This window comes from Nyctereutes procyonoides, unplaced genomic scaffold (genome assembly GCF_905146905.1).
Source record: "Nyctereutes procyonoides isolate TBG_1078 unplaced genomic scaffold, NYPRO_anot_genome, whole genome shotgun sequence".
Lineage (NCBI taxonomy): Eukaryota > Metazoa > Chordata > Mammalia > Carnivora > Canidae > Nyctereutes > Nyctereutes procyonoides.
In genome coordinates this window covers 61,518,380-61,534,827 of record NW_026575126.1, presented here as the reverse complement: position 1 = coordinate 61,534,827, position 16,448 = coordinate 61,518,380, and the positions used below count along the sequence as shown (strand labels likewise).

At 43.8% G+C, this 16,448-nt stretch overlaps 1 long non-coding RNA gene across 1 annotated transcript in view; it reads left to right on the top strand.

Moving 5' to 3' along the window:
* Nucleotides 1-14,885, top strand: part of LOC129520215 (uncharacterized) — a 40,994-nt gene extending 26,109 nt beyond the window's left edge. Inside the window, exon 3 of the long non-coding RNA XR_008666517.1 lies at nucleotides 14,390-14,885. This is a non-coding gene — a long non-coding RNA (uncharacterized LOC129520215). The remainder of the gene's footprint in view (nucleotides 1-14,389) is intronic.
* Nucleotides 14,886-16,448: the final 1,563 nt, after the last annotated feature.

Sequence of the window (16,448 nt, the reverse complement as noted above, 5' to 3'; positions counted from 1 at the left end):
GTATTTTTATGATACCATTTAATCCCGTTTTTGTTGGTTCCCTATAACTGTGTGCATGTGTGTACTCACATGCATGCTTTAGGGTTTGTAGTACACAGCTTTACCTTCATCCTTCTTCAAATAACAACACACTCCTTCATGGCAACTTAGTAACCTCACAGTGGGTGGAAGGGCTCCATTACCCATTGGGGTCTTCCTGGTGGTGTCGTTGGGCACTTTGTCCACCCCCTTCTTCATATCAGGTCTCCGTGTGGTGTCATCTTTCTGCCTGAAGGACATTCTGAACATTTTTTAGTGCTGATCTGCTGGCGATGATGAATTATTGCAGCTTCTGTAGGTCTGAGAAAGTTGATGTTTTACCTTCTTTACGCCATTTGTTGCTGACTGTAGAGCCCTGAATTGGCAGCTTTTTCTCCTGGGCTTGAAGGGCCTTATTCCACTCTCCCCATTTCCACTTTGCCAATAAGGAACCTGCTCTCGTCCTTCCCTCTGTTCCTCTGTATGTAGCATGTCTCCTTATCTGAATTTAAGATTCTCTTGTTATCACTCTCTTTAGGCAATTTAATTAAGATATGCCTTCTTCAGGCTTCTTGGGCTTGGGAGTTTTTAAGTAACTTGGATATGCTGGTCACAGTTTTTTAAAAAAAATTCAAATATGGAATATATTCAGTTATTTTTTCTTCAAATATTTAGTCTTGTTTCCTTCTTTTCCTTCTCTTTCTGGGTTGCTGATGACATGTATTTTAGGCCATTTGAAGTCATCCCCCAGTTAACTTTCTGCTCATTTTCTGTTTTCTCTCCCTATTTCATTTTAGATGGTTTCTATTAAGTGTCTTCAAGTTCATTAATATTTTCTTTCTCAGTGCCTGATCTGATCTTAATCTCATTGGTGAATCTTCATCACAGACATTGTAGGATTCATCCCCAAAAATCTGATTGGGGTCTTTTTTATTTCTTCTCTCTGTACTCAACATCACCAGCATCCTCACTAGCTTCTTGAGCACACAGAATACAGTGACAGTAACAACATTCCATCTTTGTTTGTGAATTACTTCATCTGTGCCATTTGTCAGTTTCAACCAACTGATATTTCTCCTCTTCATATGATGTGTTTTCTTGCCTTTTTATATACCAGGTGATTTCCCTTTGGCTGCTAGACACTGCATATTTTTCCTTGTTGGCTCCTGGATAGTTTTGTATTCCTAAAACTATTCTTGAGCTTTATTTCTGGGATAGAGTTGTGTGACTTTGAAACAACTTGACATATTTATGTTTGATTTTAAACATTCTGAGTTGGGATCTGCGTCACCTCGCAGGCCGCTCATGCTCTTTTCCTGAGGTAAAGCATTCTGAATACTCCATACAGTCTCCTCTGTGTTATGAGGCTTTCCTGAGCCACATATGACCTGGTTGGAACACAAACCATTCCTGGTTCTTCATGAGCCCCAAGGTTTATTCCCTCTAATTCTTGTTTGGTGTTTTATTCTGTGCCCTTGGATAGTTCCTTTATATCTGCACATGGGTCAGTGTTCAGCTGAAGACTCGATGGGACCCATCAAGCATTGAAGTTCTTTCCCTCTGGTCACAGTTCTCTCTTTGCTGGTGGTCTTCCAGGTATACATGAGTCTCCTCAGCCTTCCAGCACTCCCAGGACCATCTCTTTGCCCAGGGAAACCACCAGCTTCTCCCCTCTGTGATGAAGCCCAAAACCTCTCTCTGCAGGCATCAGGGCCAACAGAAGTCTCACCTTGTCAGGTCCTTGCATGCCCTAAGGACCACTGTCCTATGCAGCCTGAGAGCCACTGTCTGAAAACTAGTGCTCTATGTATCACTACCACCACCCTGAGTTTTAGTTTTGTAGGCAGAAGGCTGAATTTGTTCCCTTTTAACTTCATTTTAGCAGAAAGCAGAAGTATTAAAGATTTTAAAGCAGTTGTCATAAATATCCTCAATGGAGACAAATAACCACGCTTGCAAAAAATGAAAAAGTAGGAAATCTTGGCAGAAAAATCTGAACAATTGAAAAAAATTTAGGATTCAACGATACAATATCAGAAATAACAAAGTCAATACATGATCTTGACAGCTACACAGAGATGACAAAGGAGATAATGAACTTGAACAGAGCAGCAGAAATGGTTTAATGTGAAAACAGAAGGGGAAAAGTTGGGTACATAACAGTCTCAGGCACTCTTAAGAAGATCAAACTCTAATATATATGCAGTTGGCTTCAAAAGAGGAAAGGACAGGGAAGATGGTAAACAAGAATATTTGAATAAATAGTGGCTGGAATCACCCAGGTGATGGAAGACAGATATTTGCAAATATAAGGTAACTAGTATCAAGCAGAATAAAGACAGTCCTACATAGAGGTGCATCAGAATCAAACAGATGCTTACCAATGCAAAAAAGCAAATATCGAAAGGAACAAGAGGAAATGTGGCACTGTACATAGAGGGGCTAATGATTCGATCAACAGCCAACTTCTTATCAGACTCTATGGAGATCAGAGGACAATGAGATACTAGAGTTAAAGTGTAGAAAATAAAAAACAACAATAACAAAAACCTTTAAATGTAGAACCCTGTATCTCCTATGTCCTTATGTCCCCCACATCTCCTTATATCCCCTATGTCCCCCTATATCCCCTATGTCCCATATCTTCTGTCTCCTATATCTTCTATGTCCCTTATACCCCCTATATCACCTATGTCCCCTATATCTCCTATGTACTCCTATGTTCCCTATATCCCCCTATATCCCTTATAGCTCCTATGTCCTTTATGTCCTCCTATGCCCCCTATGTCCCCTGTATCCGCCATGTTCCTCTATGACCGCCATATCCTTTATGTCCCTTATGTTTCCCTATATCCCTTATATTCCCATATATCTCCTTTATATCCAGCAAACTTACCATTTAAGAATGTTGAAATACAGCTGTTCTAGATTTTAGAAAGCTTAGAGAAATGATTACAGAAAAACTCTATAACAGACAATGCTAAAGGAAGCTCTTTGAGATAAAGGACGTTATACCAGAAAAAGGAAATGTAGATCCTCAGAATGGAATAAGTAGCCTCAAAAATGGTAAGTATATAGGTATATATAAAAGGCTACTCGTTCTATTTTTCTTGCTCCTCCTAACTTCTGTGTAATACGCATGACTTAAAGTCAAAGCTATAATACCATTGGGGGTGCGGAGGGATGAACAGGTGAAGAACAGGATCTTTAGGGCACTAGAACTACTCTGTGTGGCACTACAATCATGGGTACATGTTGTACATGTGTCCAAATTCACAGAATGCAACACCAAGAGTGAAACCATTGTAAACTATGAACTTTGGGTGATAATGATGGACCAGTGTAGGTTCCTCAATTTTAACAAGTGCACCTCTCCAGTGGGGGGTGCTAATAAGAGAGGAGGCTGTGCATGTGGGAGGGTAGGGGGCATATGAGAAATTTCAGTACCTTACTCTCCATTTTGCTGTGATCCCAAAACTGCTCTAGAAAAATTAAATCTTTAAATAAAAGTGTACTGTTTTTTTCTGAGCTTTATAAGATGTGTAGATGTAGCACATGCATACACCTACTATACTACAGCATGAAGGATGGCAGGTGCAGTCCAATACAGCTGTATTATTTCAACATTGTACTTGAAGTAGTGAAATGTTAAATGTAAGTGGAATATGAAAAGTTAAAGATGGATAAGAAAATGGTATGACATATAGAAAACACATCTGAAGAAATTCTACATCCATTCATAATTTTTAAAAAGTCCAGCAAAGTAGAACTTCTTTAAAATGATATAGGCATCTACAAAAACCTAGTTTTAACATCAATAGCAAAAGGCTGGGCAGCCCGTCTGGCTCAGCAGTTTAGCGCCGCCTTCAGCCCAGGGCATGATCCTGGAGACCTGGGATCGAGTCCCACGTCGGGTTCCCTGCATGGAGCCTGCTTCTCCCTCTGCCTGTGTCTCTGCCTCTCTCTCTCTCTCATAAATAAATAAAATCTTTAAAAAAAATAGCAAAAGGCTGAATGCCTTCCTTGTGAATCAGGACCAAGGCAAAGATGTACATTCTTTGGTTTCCTATTCAATATCATGCTAGAATTCTTAGCTAGTGTGAAATAGCAAAAGAAATAAATAAAAGGCATACAGATTGGAAAGGAAGGAAGAAACAAAACTGTCTTCTTTCACAGATGGCATGATGTCTATGTAGAAAATACTGGAAAAAAATCTCAAAAGGCTAGTAGAATTAATAAATGAGTGTAACAAGGTCATAGGATATAAAATCAACATACAGAAATCATTTGTATTTCTATATACTAGCAATTAATGATTGAAATTTCTAAACTGCCACAAAAGAGCAGCAAAGATCATAACATGTTAGGAATAAATTTTATATGTACAGAATATGTATGCTGAAAACTACAAAAACTAATGGAAGAAATGAAAGAAAAATCAAGGAATTTGTCAGTCCATTTGGGCTGCTGTAACAAAAGGACTGGATGACTTCTAAAGAAAAATTTATTTCCCACAGTTACTGGAGGCTGGACATCCAAGATCAAGGCACCAGCATGGTTGTGTTCTGGTAAAGGACTCTTCCTGGTTCATGGCCAGCACCTTCTCTGTGTCCTCCCATGGTGGAGGGGACCAGGGATCTCTCTGGAGCCTCTTCTATAAAGACACTGGTTGCATTCATGAGGACTCCACCCTCATGACCTCACCACCTCCCAAAAGTGTTTGTTTGATTCCATTGTTGACTTCTTGAGGAGCTTCCATACTGTTCTTCACAATGATTGCACCCATTTGCATTCCCACCAACAGTGGACCAGAGTTCCCCTTTCTCCACATGCTCGCCAACACTTGTAATCTTTAGTTTTTTTTTAAATTTAAATTCAGTTTGCCAACATATTTAGTATAACACCAAGTGCTCATCTCATCATGTGCTCTCCTTAATGCCCTTCACCCAGTTACCCCATCCCCCCCACCCACCTCCTCTTCTGCAACCCTTTGTTTACCTCCCAGACTTGGGAGTCTTTCATGGTTTGTCTTCCTCTCTAATTTTTCCCCACTCAGTTTCATCCCCTTTTCCCTTATGGTCAATCAGAGAAAGACGATTACCATATTGTTTCACTCATATGTGGAATATAAGAAATAGTTTTTTGAACAATAACCATTCTAATGTATATGAGGTAATATATTATTGTTGTTTTGATTTGTATTTCTCTGATGATTAGTTATTGAGGATCCTTTCATCTGTCTGTTGACCATTTGTATGTCTCCTTTTGAGAATGTCTCTGAATCCTTTGCTTATTTTTAGTTGAGTTGTTTCTTGCTATTGAGTTGTATACAAGTTCCTTATATTTTCAGTATTAATCTCTTATCAGATGTACGGTCTGCAGATATTCCCTTCCAGTCTGTAGGCTTTCTCTGTACTTGTTGATGTTTTCCTGTGCTATGCAGAAGGCTTTCATTTTGAATGAATTCCACTTGTCTACGTTTTTGCCTGTGCTTTTGGAGTCTTATCTAAGAGAAGCATTATTTAGACTAATCTCAAGAAGCTTTTCCTCTGTATTTTCTCCTAATAATTTTATGGTTTCAGGTCTTGCATTTAAGTTTTTAATCCATTTTGAGTTTATTTTTACATAGGGAGTGAGTTAACGGTCCAATTTCATTCTTTTGTGTGTGGAGAACCAGTTTTCCCAACACTACTTGTTGAAGAGATTTTTCTTTCCCTATTCTGTGTTCTTGGCACCTTTGTCAAAGGACAATTTACCATAAGTGTGAGGAGGTATTTCTGAGCTCTCTACTCTGCCCATTAGTCTATATGTCTGTTTTTATGCCAGTGCCATGCTGTTTTGATTACTGTAGCTTTATAGTACATTTAAAATTGGGTAGTATGAACCTCCCATGTTAATTCTTTTTGCTCAAGATTGCTAAACAACCTGTGCTGGTAGCTCCTATCCTGCCATCTTGATTATTATTTATTTTAAGTATTAGTGGACCAAGGTGCTCGATTAAAAGGCAGAGATTGTTAGGATGGATACAAAAAACAGGATGTAGGATGAAAACATGACAGAGAGTGGTTTTCCTCATTAGAATGTTAAAACTCTCTCAGTAATAGACCATTTTGTAGCAGCCTGTGTTTTCCCACTCTCCTAATAATATTACTGAATCTGAATAATTGTAAGGGGGAAATTCTTTGTCTCATAAAAATGCCGAGCAGAGGACCCATTTTAAAAGATATTATCAAGGTAACTCCAGGGCTTATTGTGAATGAGGACCCAGTGTCCATGCCCCAGATACTAGCTGAGGTTTTCCTGCCAGGAACATGGCCCTTGAGGGAGGGGCGGCAGCCACCACACAGAATCTGAGGTCGGCCAATTGCAGGCAGCTGCCTGGAGATACAGGGACAAGCAAAAACTGTTCACCTAGACTGGGCCAAACCTGGGGCAAGGCCTGGGAGCTGGGGTATGCCAGCGGTACACTGTAGACCAACACACCTCACTATGAGTTCTGGTGGGAAATCACGAGGGTAAAAGGAGGTACTGAGCAGGGGAAAGCATAACCCACAGAGCTGCTGCTCCTGCCCTGGCCACAGGTTTGGGAATAAGTTTCCAACAAGCCATTCTGTTCTTGGCTGGGTTTCCTCACCTCTAGAGAAATGAGCTGGATGCATGCACATCAATGTAGGAACTGCCTACGTGAGAGAGGTACACATTTTTCTTTCTCTTCCGCAGAACATCTGCAAGACCCCAGTGCCACAGGTCACCTCTGCCCAACTTCCCTTTAGGAAGAGCTTCAGGTGCACACCCAGTATCTTAGGGTCCTTCACTGATACAATTTTAATGGGCTCCTAGCATTTGCTGAGGGAAAATGGGAGAGAGGGTAGTTGGTTACAGTGGCAGATGGCGCCATACCAGGGAAGGCTGGGCACATTCGCTTTCATTTAGCTCCTCCACATTCATTAGTGGGGCAGTGAATGTGATTTGTTCTTCCCAACCATGGTGCAAAATGTATAATTTCTCCCAAAGAAATCTGATTTTAATGAGAGGCTAGATCACAGGAGAGAGTCATTATTTAGATAGTATGCACGTGTCAGGTTAATTTTAAACCAAGTTTTAGGTCAATCTGTCTTAATTATTTCATTAACTGCTTTTGACTGGTAATTTCAATAATTGTATTAGCATAATACTTGGCAGTGTAATTACTTTTTGGATTCTGTTCCTTGTGATGCTGGAGTCAGCTCCTGGGCGCTCTCTCTGTGCTGTATTAAGTGTATATATGTTAAGTGTGTGTGTGTGTCTGTGTGCATGCAGGCACATTGAGGATGAGTTTTCCTGATTATTAATGAATTCATTTTCATGAGGCTTATTGATATCAGAGAGCCCTGCATTTATTTTAAAAATGTTTTAAAGAGAATTCTAATTTTTTAGTATCTTTAGATTTAGAGAAAATGATGACAATCACTTCTCATGTACTTCACATCCAGGCTCCTCTATTATTAATATCTTACTTTAGAATGGCCCGTTTTTCATAATTAGTTAACCAGTATTGATATACTATTATTAACTGAAGTCCACACTTCATTCAGATTTCCTTGCTTTTTCCTTAATGTCCTTTTTCTATCCCAAGATCTATCCAAACTACGACCTTCCAGTTAGTCATCATATCTCCTTAGAGGTCTCTTGGCTGTGACAGATTCTCAGACTTCCCACTTTTTGGTGATCTTCACAGTTTAAAGGAAGATGGTGAGGTATTTTGACTGTACCTCAGTCAGAATTTGTCTGATGTTCTTCTTAGGATTATGCTGGGTGTGGATTTTTGGGAGGCAGACCACAGAAGTGAAGCAGCATTCTCACTGCGCCCTATCAGGCAGGGTCTTTGCTATCAACATGACTCATCACTCTGGACATGACCTTGGCCACTTGACTGAGGTCATGTCTGTCTGAGTTCTCCACTGTGAAGCTATTCATTCCCCCCTTTTATACTGTACTTTTTGGGAGGCAGTCATGTGCCTTTATTTTTACACAGCTTTATTGAGACAGACCACGCAATTCATCCATTTCCCATTTAAAGTGCACAATTTAGTGCACTCACAGATATGTGCAACAATCACCACAGTTTTATTTTTTTTTCAGTTTTTAAAATTTAGTAGCTTTTCTTTTCTTTTCTTTTTTTAATAATTTTTTTATTGGTGTTCAATTTACCAACATACAGAATAACACCCAGTGCGCATCCCGTCAAGTGTCCCCCTCAGTGCCCGTCACCCACTCATCCCCACCCCCCACCCTCCTCCCCTTCCACCACCCCTAGTTCGTTTCCCAAGTTAGGAGTCTTTATGTTCTGTGTCCCTTTCTGATATTTCCCACACATTTCTTCTCCCTTCCCTTATATTCCCTTTCACTATTATTCATATTCCCCAAATGAATGAGAACATACACTGTTTGTCCTTCTCCGATTGACTTACTTCACTCAGCATAATACCCTCCAGTTCCATCCACGTTGAAGCAAATTCACCACAGTTTTAGAACATTTCTTCACCTCAATTTCTTCACCTTCAAACCTTTTAGCTACTCCCTGCCCCCAGCAAGCCCCTCCTCCAAACCCTAGGCAACCACTAATCTACATTTTGTGTCTATGGATTTGCCTGTTCTGGATATTTCATCTACATGTAAACATGTCATACATGGTCTTCTACGATTGGCCTCTTCCACTGAGCACGGTGTTTTAGGGTCTGTCCATGCTGTAGCAGATCCCAGCCCTTCACATCTCTTGCCTTTCCTTCTTTCTTTCTGTAAGTACTGAATTCCTTTTAATGGCCAAGGAATATTCTATTATGTGGCTGTACCATATTTTGCTTATCCATTCATCAGTTGATAGATACTGAGTTGCCTTTATTTATCTGCTTCATGGACAGTGCTACTATAAACATCTGTATGCAGGTTGTTATTGGAATATGTGCTTTCACTGTTCTTGGGCATGTACTGAGGAGCAGAAGAGCTGGGTCATATGGTGGCACTGTGTGAACACTGAGCAGCCACAGCGGCCACACTGTTCTACTCTCCCACCAGCCACATAGGAGGCCTCCAACATCACCACCCTTGCCAACATCAACTATGACCTGTTCTGAGAGTAGCCATCTCATTTCAGAGTGAGTGAAGACGTATCTCAGCCTAGTTTTGATTTGCATTTCCCTAATAACTAAAAAGGTCCAGGATCTTTTCATGTGCTTATTGGCCAGTTGTGCCTCTTCTTTCCAGAAATGCCTATTCAAATCCTTTGCTTTTTTTGTTACTGAGGTATAAGTGTCTCTTATGCAGTCTAGATACAAGTTCCTTACCAGGTATTTGATTTGCTAATATTTTCTCCTTTTCTGTGGGTTGTCTTTCTGTTTTATTGATGGTATGGCTTGCATCATGAAAGATTTTAATTCTGATGTGGTGTGATTTTTTTTCTATTTTTTTTCTTTTGTGATTGTGCTTTTGGTGTCAAATCTAAGAACTCAGTGCCTGACTTAAGACTGTGAAGATTTTCTTTACATTTTCTTCTGAGTGGTTTCTGTCCTTGGCTACCAAGACAGTGTGCTGCTTTGATTGCATTTTGGGTGTAGATTCAACTGTGCATTCCTAGGGTAATCTTGCTGGGTCCTTGTATTCAGCCCTTCTTGTCTGTTGCTAGATTTGGCTTGCTAGTATTTGGGGGAGGGTTTCTGCATCTATGTGCTTACGGGATTTGGTTTGTAGTTTTCTTGTAAAGTCTATCATTTCAAAGTATCATCTAATTTCCTTCATGATTTCTTCTTTGATCCATTTGGCTAAATAGGAGTATGTTATTTGATTTTCACATTTTTGTGAATTTTCAGATTTCCTTCAGTTACTGATTTCTAATTTAATTCTCTTGTGGGTGTACAATCTACTTTGTATGATTGTGATCCCTTTTGATGTACTGAGACTTGTTTTGTTGCCTAACATATGGTCTGTCTTACAGAATGCTCCATGTGTGCTTGAAAAGACTGCGTTCTGCTGTTGGCCAAGGGCTCTGCAGATGCACACAGCTCAAGGCGACTTACTGTGTTGTTCCAAATCCTGCATTTCCTTGTTGACCTTTGGCCCAGTTCCTCTGTCTTGCAGTGAAAGTGTGTCATTGAAGTCCACAGTGTTTGTGCCATTTTCATCAGACTTAGAGTCCATGTCTGAGCTCCTTGATGGAAAAATACTTACTTGGCTCTCAAGCTAATGGCCTCTCTTCTCCCATCTGATACCTGACATCCACTGAGTGGAAGCTTATAATGCGTTGGGCTTCATGTTTTAGATATGCTCCTAGTATTTGTACTCTGTAAGTGAGGAAATAGACCTACAGAGGACCTGGGAAGATCGCCCCAAGACACCTGGCTGGTTCAGAACTGGATTTTCCGGCACTAGAGTCTAGAATTTGTGCTCAGCACCACATTTCTAGATGTCCTCTTGCGGTACCTAGATGCTGTCATGAACATCCCCACACCAGAATAAGGCACTCAGTCGGAATGTTGGCCTGTTCCTAAGCTGCTGTGTAAGGAATTTCAATTTCGGTGGAAAAATAAAAGGGATTTTTATTGTTTTGGATCCCGGCCTCTGCCACCTTCCCAGGTTTGGGTCTGCACATGGCCAAGATGCAGGCCACATGTCTCCACTCAGCTCACCTTCTAGACCACAGGTCCTTGGATTTCCAGGTACCTTTCCAGTGTTGTACTGGCATCACCTATCTGGTCTTTCCACCATTCATGCAGATCTCTCTCTCTGAAACTCCATGACTCTGTTTCTCTACTATCTGACCCCCAAACCTCAGTGAGTAATTCAAAAACCTTTGTAATCTAGATCCAGTTGTCCCCACAAACCCACTAAACTGTGTCAATGATGTCTGTGGCCCACAAGACCCACTCTATGACTTTAGAAGTGACAGCTGGCTGTTGAGTGCTTAAATGTTGGCACAATTGAAATTCTAGAGAATTAAATCCCATCTAGAGCATTAGAGATCCTCTATGCTCCTGGTTCCCTTTTGCCTTGAAGTCCACAAAGCCCCCAGGCTCTCTTTGCCACACTCTGTTTTCACAGGGCACTGGAAGGGCCACGTGAGTGTCTGGCTCCCTAGGCCCCTGCTGGCATTCTTTAGCCACCTCCTACCCCTGCACATTAATGGACCTGCTTATAACTGACATCCAATATAAGGCTGACGACAAGACTATGATACACTTTGCCTATCAAAAGCATCCCACTAAATGTTTACTCACAGAAACACTAAATAATGTGCCTAATTGGGCAAAAAACTCTCCCCTAATTTGTGATGCAGAGGATGGAGGGAAGTTGGAGGGGTGTTCAACCTGTTGGGCCCTGTGCTGAACAGAGGACTTCTGGGCCGAAGGGCCCCGTGAATGGCTGGGGTGATGCAGAATTCTTCAGCATGCTTTTGGAATACTTCAGAGTCTTGGGCAGGAGCAGTGAAGGGACATACTTCAGCCTTTTAATGGGAGCACTGTGCAGGTGGGGCTCAGGTACCTTGACTGGTCATTCTTCCTGTGCAGAAAGGAAGTGGGATCACTTCCTGGGAGTGGGATCAGACTTGCCTGAGACCATACAGCAATGGAAAGGCTCTAATTTTCCTACAGCCTAGACTCAAATCTGGGTCCTCTTGCAACCTCAGTGGATCTGGAGAAGGTTAGTATACAAGCAGGACAAAATGATGCAGAGTGATAATTGTTTGCCCCCAAATTCAGCTCCAAGTACTAAATGTCAGGCTGGGGAGGTTGATATATCCAGGCAGGTTACCTGAGCTTGAATTTAGGAGATCTCAGGAAGCAGCTTCCCACGGAGGCCTGGCTCCTTGGAAAGCAGGGAGCACCAAAGCAGCCTGGAGGACAGAGATGGGGCCATGTGTGGGAGATGGGGGCCCAGGAAGGAAGGGGCAAGGTTCGTAAGAAGCAGCTCCGACTCACTCATGCCAAGATCCTGCCCTGAGCCAGAGCCACCACCCTAACCTCCTTAGAGTGGTAAGGGCCCAGGCAAGGAGTCCCTGTGCCCCCTGCCCCAGAGAAGAGCAATCTTCCTAGAAAGGGAGGTGATGGATGTGTAGAGTGTCATCACACTGGAACCTCGGACACAGCATTTATCATCCTCGCTTCATGTCAGAACTAGGAGAGCAGGCACATGGCACTTACTGAGTCTGGCCTGGCCCACAGCAATCCACCTCGTGAATAGAGACCCCAGCTGGTGTATTTAATGAGAGAAGAGAGATCTGCCACAGACCGAATGATTGTGTCTCCCTAAATTCACGTTGCTGAGACCTAACCCTTGGTGTGATAGTGTTAGGAGGTGAGGCCTTTGGGGCGATTAGGTCATGAGGTAGAGCTTAGCGCTCTTAGAAGCGCCAGAAAGCGCCCTCACCCCTGCCACCACACAGGGACACATTAGGCGTCGCGCTCTGCGAGCCCCATCAGACCCCATGTCTGCGGGCTCCTTGATTTTGAATGTCCAGCCTCTGGGCTGTGGTAAATAAATATCCATTGTTTGTAAACCCCCCAGGCTGTGTGGACCCAGATGAGTTACCCATTAAGTTCGGGGATAACTTATTACATAGACACATGGGGGTGGCCAGAGCCATCTGTTACTTGGAGGGTTTGGAATTCTAGTAAGAAAAAGCACCCATCACGATGTGTCCGTTCTCCTGCCCAGGAGCACCGAGCCCACGGTCTGCCCATTGCTCAGTGAACAACAGCTCTGAGTGCATGTTGAGGGGTGCTCAGCACTCGGTCCTGAGGCAGATAGCAGTACCTCGTTTTACAGACAATTGAGGCTCAGTTGAGCTCACATCACTCAGCTGAGTAGTCACGATGAGGGCAGGCCAGCTTCCTGGTCCGGGTCATGATCATGTGTGTGTCTGTGTCACCAGCTCTCTCTATCCGGGACAGTCCTATCCTCCCTCCCACCCTAACTGACCCTGCTCAAGCCTCTCTCTCCGTGCAGCCCTCCTAATGCCTCCTGACTTTCCATCTCCCCTCCTGGTCCCTGGAGCCTGGCCCCTGATCCAAGCAGTTGCTCCTGATTCCTGCCCCTAGCCGCCCTGCAGCATGCACCAGAGTCTGGTTTCCCTGTGGTTCCAGCAATGGTGCAGGGCTTGGAGGACGGGAGTAGAGGCAGCAGGCATCAGCCCCAGGCCAAGGTGACCCATCAGCTTCTCTGGGCTGGGAAAAGGGAAGGTGTGATGGATCACACCATTTGGGGCCCTCCGGCCTGGTGGACAGAGAGAAGCAGGATCCCATGGAGCTGATGAAGGCGTGCCCTCTGAGGCTGGCTAGTGGCAGCCTCCTGACTCCACCTCCCTGAAGTCAGTGGGGGTGACTTGTTTGGATGCAGATGGTAGAGTGTACACCAAGCATGACACTGACCCCAATAAATGTCTACGTCTGCCCTTTTGCTGAGCTTTATGCAGTGGCTACATTGAAAACTGTGGGTACCCTTATGCCCACCTTTCTGGGGCCTCTGTAGAAAAGCCCAAGGGACTGAATGCTAAAGGACCCTTTCTCACTGGAAAGATTCCCATAGAGAAAATGAGTGGGAAAAACTAGAGAGGGTGTCAAAACATGAGAGACTCCTAACTCTGGGAAATGAACAAGGGGTAGTGGAAGGGGAGGTGGGCGGGGGGTTGGGTGACTGGATGACAGGCGCTGAGGAGGGCACTTAACGGGATGAGCACTGAGTGTTTTTTGTTTTGTTTTGTTTTGTTGTTTTTAAATCTTTTTTTAAATTTTTTTTAATTTATTTATGATAGTCACACACACACACAGAGAGAGAGAGAGAGAGAGAGAGAGGCAGAGACACAGGCAAAGGGAGAAGCAGGCTCCATACAGGGAGCCTGACATGGGACTCGATCCCGGGTTTCCAGGATCACGCCTGGGCTGAAGGCGGTGCTAAACCGCTGAGCCACCCGGGCTGCCCAGCACTGAGTGTTATACTATATGTTGGCAAATCGAACTCCAATATATATATATATATAAAATCTTCAGGATATAAGACTAAAATAAATAAATAAAAAGGCAATCAGATGCTATTGATAAGAAAAAAGAAAAAGGAGAGATTCCTGGTGTACTTACCGCCTGTGAGGGTTACCCAGGAGCTTTGGTCCCCAAACAGGAGCCCTCAGCGCATCCTGCACAAGGCAAATGTCTGCAGCCCACGGGGTCAGGTGGCCTGCACAGCCTCGCCGTGGCAGGCACGTCCCGAGAGCTGCCCGGCCCCAGCCAGCTGGCTTTGTCCTCCTGGAGCCTGGGAAGCGGCTCATCGGGATCACTGCCACCCAAGCTCTGCGGGTCTTGCTGACCAGGGGCAGTTTCAGCACCGGGCGTTCATTTCTCTACAGGCGAAGAGAATGGGAAGCCGGCGGGGAAACCGAGCTTGAGCTCCAGAACCAGGGAGAGGGGATGGGAGACCCCGACAGCAAGCCTGTCCATTCAGTCCAGATCAACCTGGAGCCCCACACGGAAGAATGGTTGCTGACCTCATCTCAGAACATGTCCAAGCCTCCCCTCTCACGTGGGTGCTGCGCAAGCCTTCCAGGTTCGTTTGAAAATCACCTCTCAAGTCTCTGCCCACATCATTTGTGGGGTCTCCACCCCAGACTGGCATAGGAACATGGCTAGGGTGATGTCGCTCCCTCCTGTGTATGCCCCACACCCCTGGCCTGAAGGGCAGGGCACTTCTGAGCTATGTGCCCCAGGACAGGACAGGGACCCGGGGCGGCTGGCCATCGCAGGTACAGCTGACATGCCTGGGCCCCTGGAGCCTTCCTACTGAGCTCACCTTCACCTCCACCCCTCCGCAAGGGCAACTGCCATCCTTTAAAGATGTCTTTAAAGAGGAAGCATATTTGATACCATTAAAATATGTACATAGTATAAAGATTGGTTTTCAAATCTTGTCATTCTGCAGTAGCCTTTTTTTTAATTACTACATTTTTTAGTTTTAAGTTTGTGTTAAAAAAAAAAGCACATAACAGAAAGTTTTCTCTTAGCCTTTTTAAAGTGAACAGTTCAGGGGCACAGAGCACATTCCCACTGCTGGACCACTATCCGGCTCCAGAATGTTCCATCCCCGTGACATCTTGACCCCACCTGCTCCCCCAGCCCCAGCCCCACCATCTACTCTCTGTGTTTGAGTCTGATGATGCTGGGATCTCATATGTGTGGGGTCCCCACGTGTGTCCTGCTTCTGGCTTATGTCACTCAGCCTCATATCCTCAGGGCTCATCTCTGTGGTGGCACATGACAAGATGTCCTTTTTAAAGGATGAATGATGTTCTGTCATATGCTTATATTGCTTATCCATTCATCCATCACCAGACACTATGACACCATTGTGACATTTTACACTACCACCAACAGTGCACAGGGATCGAAATTTCTTCATGTGCCTGCCCGTTTTTCTGATAATGGTCGGTCATCCTAGTGGGCACAAGGTGGTGAGGTCCTTCATTCCCTTCTTTCTTTCCTTCCTTCTTTCCTTCCTTCCTTCCTTCCTTCCTTCCCTTTTTCTTTCTTTTCCATATTTGTGTGATAATCTTTCAACTTCAAGCACAGTCTGTGCTCAGTGCAGAGACCCTAGGATATAGTTATGAACATCAATACTAAATTACTTAGAAGAGCTGATACTGTTGTGGCATCCATCTTCCTGGTTCTAAGAGAACTGGTCTGAAACACTGGTGTGGTGTACTCATTGGGTTTTGAAACAGACATCACTATTGCAGTTCACCATAGCAGACCACACAGCACATTTCCACCAGCATTTCTACACTCAACTGAAACACGATTATGGATGGACGTAAACAAATGTCCACAGCATCAAAGAAAACAGAGCTCCAGTAGAGGCAGAAGTTATGAGCAAACTAGAGATTTCAACAGATTTCAAAAAAGAAAGATGTGTTCAGGATATGTTCATGCAGAAAACAGATGGAGAGACCCCACACAAAATATGCTCCTTTCAAGAAGAGATGCCAGGCTGGGCTGTAAAGCACACTGTCTGGTCCATTGTGAAGAGATGAGAGCACAGCCTGTTTCACATGCTGGTTGAGCCCAAAGAACCACAAAGCTATGGCATAGTTTTTTTTCAGATTTCCTGGATTATCCGTGAATCTGCTGACACTTGTGCCCGGGTCCACACAAGCAAACACCCAGCTGCTCTCTCTCTCTCTCTATATTTTTTTTTAAGATTTATTTATTTATTCACGAGAGACACACACAGAGAGGCAGAGACACAGGCAGAGGGAGAAGCAGGTTCCTGGTAGGGAACCCAATGCGGGACTCGATCCCTGGACTCGGCATCAGGCCCTGAGCCAAAGGCAGATGCTCAACTGCTGAGCTACCCAGGTGTCCCCCAACTAGTCTCTTGACTTGAGGCTTTGTTGCTTTCAGATTCTAAAGACA